At 34.7% G+C, this 3,445-nt stretch overlaps 1 long non-coding RNA gene across 1 annotated transcript; it reads left to right on the forward strand.

Moving 5' to 3' along the window:
* The first annotated feature begins 284 nt into the window (after positions 1–284).
* LOC142614018 (uncharacterized) lies at positions 285–2,518 on the forward strand. The gene is made up of 2 exons (XR_012840344.1): positions 285–449; positions 2,160–2,518. It is a non-coding gene; the product is annotated as an uncharacterized LOC142614018 (long non-coding RNA).
* The last annotated feature ends 927 nt before the right edge of the window (positions 2,519–3,445 follow it).

Genomic DNA, 3,445 nt, shown 5'->3' on the forward strand with positions numbered 1-3,445 from the left:
AGAAATAGTATATGAATGTATATGCTCATAGGCTAGACTTCGGGTTGGGCTTTGACATATGTGGAGTGAGCCCTCTTATCCAAATAATAATATTTTATTATTTTAATTTTTGAGTCAATCAGTCTGTGCACATGTCACGTCCCTATCAGTCAGGAAAAAAAAATGTTAAGGTCAGATTTTAAGCCCCTCCCACGTGCCCCCCACCTAACCCCACTACCCATCATTCTCCACCACTCATTTTTTTCTCTTAGTTCTTCTCTCTTTTGGCTGGCTCTCACCTTTCTTTCTCTCTTTCATTTTTCTTTCTTTTCTCTTCACTTAAACACACCCATTTCTCAACTCACCCGCCAGCCTCCTCTCCAAAACACACCATCTCACCATCATTTTTCCGGCAAGATCACCAGAAAAATTCTTAGGAACCCATAAGCATCTTCATCATTTTATTTGAGGTAAAATTTTCTAATCTTTTGGTAGGTTTTACACTTTTGCTTGAAGATAATTTTTATCTAAGCTTTGATAATGATACCCATGTGATTTATGAGCATTGGAAGTGATATTTATGTGTTTTTATGTATGGGTTTTGTATTGGTGGAATTTTTGATGAGTGGATATATATATTTTGTGCTAAAATGGCTATTCAAGGTTTATGTATGGTGGAAAAATTTAGGAGTTTTAAGATATAATGTATGATGGTGGGTAAATTTAATTTTGCCATTGTCATTGGGTTTAATTGGAGTTAGTGAAATTCTAAATTTCTTGTCTTGGAGGATATGTTGATTTTTGCTTTCATGGGTCTCTTAATGATGTAGTGTAAATCTTATGAAAACTAGTCATAATGTTGGAGATATTATGAAATGGGTTAACTTTATAAATTGGAGTTGATACCTTGTGAATAAATTTGTTGAGAAACCTTGGGAATGGTATATATTATCTTTGATGAGGTTAAATAGTAGGCTTGCCTAATTAAGTGTTTATTTGGCAAATCCTAAATTTTGGTTAGATACAATTTCAAGTTTTATACTTATTGTGATAGGTTTACTTGATATTGTTTAGGTTCTAGCTAATCTCCTTGGAGCTTGGAGAGTTAGGCTTTTGTGGTTGCGAGATAAGTAGCTTTTTAATGGGATAGTTTTGGAAAATTACCATATTTCACAAACGATGTTTTTGGGTCAAACACATTTTGGAAAATTATATATGGATATATGTTTTCTTAAAATTTTCGTGTTGTGACCCTATTACATATTATTATATATAAAAATGCATCATATTTGGTATTGCATTTGGGGAAATGCATGAATTGTTGATATGGAAAAATGAGAATCTTTTATTTAATCTTTGATAAGGAAATTATGGATTCTATGGTATAATAGAAAATTTAAAGATGCTTATCTTGTCTTAGTACTTGAGAAATTGATAGAAAATCTTTTTGGCAAGAATGAAGTTGAAAACCTTACAAACTTTGTGGAAGTAGATTATTTAAGGTTTTTCTAAAACTACTTGGATATAAACTATGTGTTTCAAAGTAATGTAACTTGTGAGTATTATGTAGTTTTAACACCATGCCATGTGTGATTTCCTGGTGATCACCCGATTTGGTTTTCGTAGTCTTTGTGACAACGGAATCAAATCTAGGTCAGTGCCCTTTCATTTTGGATGACGCGTTCTTCCTTGCTATCCATGGGGGGAAGAGGTTTCTTGATTGTGTGTGGGTGAGGCTGCTGTCCATGGGGCCAAGAGACCACATGCAAGAGAGGGCCTAATTGACGCGCTCTCTCTGCTGCCCATGGGGGGAGAGAAAAACCTTGATGGTATGGGTGAGGCTACTGTCCATGGGGCCAAGAGTCTACATACCAGAGAGGACAATATCATTCCAGTTGTGAATGAGTGGATCCCCTGACCGGTCTATGTGGTAGTGTGGTATATTATTGTGATAATTTATCTTATGTTAGATATTATGGCTTTGGAATTTATATTCTTAGTGCTCACAGATTATAGTCTATTGCTTCAAGGTAGTTACTTAGAGAAATTTAGTATTTTATTATTTAACCATTTTTGTCATATTATTATTATTGATGATGAAACTTGCATTTCCCCCACCCCCATTAATTGTGCTACTTACTGAGCCCTGTCTCATCCCATTATTTTTATAAACTTTTCAGAGTAGGCAACAATATTTTGAGACAGTTTTTGGTGGCTAATAGTAGTTAGACTAATTACTGATGGAGGCTAAATTTTTGTAATGGAGTTATTTGATGATGTACATTTTAGAATAGGCTTGACTCATTCTTTTGTATATTATAGTGGTTGTGACTATATTCCCTCTGATGGGACAAGCTGTTGATATGTAATTATTATTCAGACCTCTATTCTTTTGTGGCCAATGGTCTTTGTAATTAATGCTTAGAGCTCTGACTTACTTTGAGAGTATATTCAATGGAATTATTAAGATAATTCTTGATGTTGATACTTGATAGGATTTATGTGGATTGAATTGTCAAAAAGTAAAAATTTACAGGTACTTGAGATGTCTTTCTCACGCTTTGAACCCTTTGGGGTTTGGGGCGTGACAGCACAACAATTTTTTCTTGACCAGTGTATCTGTTCACTAAAGTATATAAAGTCATAGTCCTTCATTCATAAAAACAACCTTCTGAAAAAACCCTCCCAAAGAGAATTTTTTGTGCATTCATTTGAGTTAAAGAGAGAGAGTAGTATATATTTTGTTGATTCTTCTCCATATTGTAGATCATTTTATCCTGAGTCTGCACCACAAATTATGTGAGGGGCAAAATCTATTTTAAGGAGATTGTGTCAAACACAAAACTTGATCTAAATCATTCATCCTTCACACATTTGGTTTGTGAGTTTTTAATTATTTACATATTTCTTATATATATAGATATATATATATATATAATATTTATTTATTGCTTTTGGCTATCACATTTATTTGTGTTAATGCTTGTATTTAGATCTGTATGTTGTTCATTTTGGTTAATCACAAAGTAAATTGTTGATATATATCCAACAGAAGGTGGTACGATTAGACATGCAAAACAGGTCAGAATTTTCTAACCCGACCCAAAAAATACTAGACCCAAACCCGAATTTTTTTACCCGAAGCAAAAACGGGTTGACTCGTGACCTGACTTGTGTTTTTTGTGAGTCAACCTGACCCAAACCATTTTTTAAACTTTTTTTTTGGTAAAAAAAATAATAAAATTAAGACAATATTGGTGTAAGGGACAAGATCCCAGGCCCATTGGACCTTGGGCTGGACACTACCTCAGGCCATAACCGGGCCCAACTCGAATAGTAGGCCTAACATACTTTAAATACCCAGTGGACAAGCCCACACCGGCCAATTATGACCTGATCAGGAATGCGCCCCTAAATGGCCCACGTCCTCAGCAGCTCGGTATTGCTTTGGGGAATATCGCTGCCA

This window comes from Castanea sativa, chromosome 10, assembly GCF_040712315.1.
Source record: "Castanea sativa cultivar Marrone di Chiusa Pesio chromosome 10, ASM4071231v1".
In the NCBI taxonomy this organism is placed as follows: domain Eukaryota; kingdom Viridiplantae; phylum Streptophyta; class Magnoliopsida; order Fagales; family Fagaceae; genus Castanea; species Castanea sativa.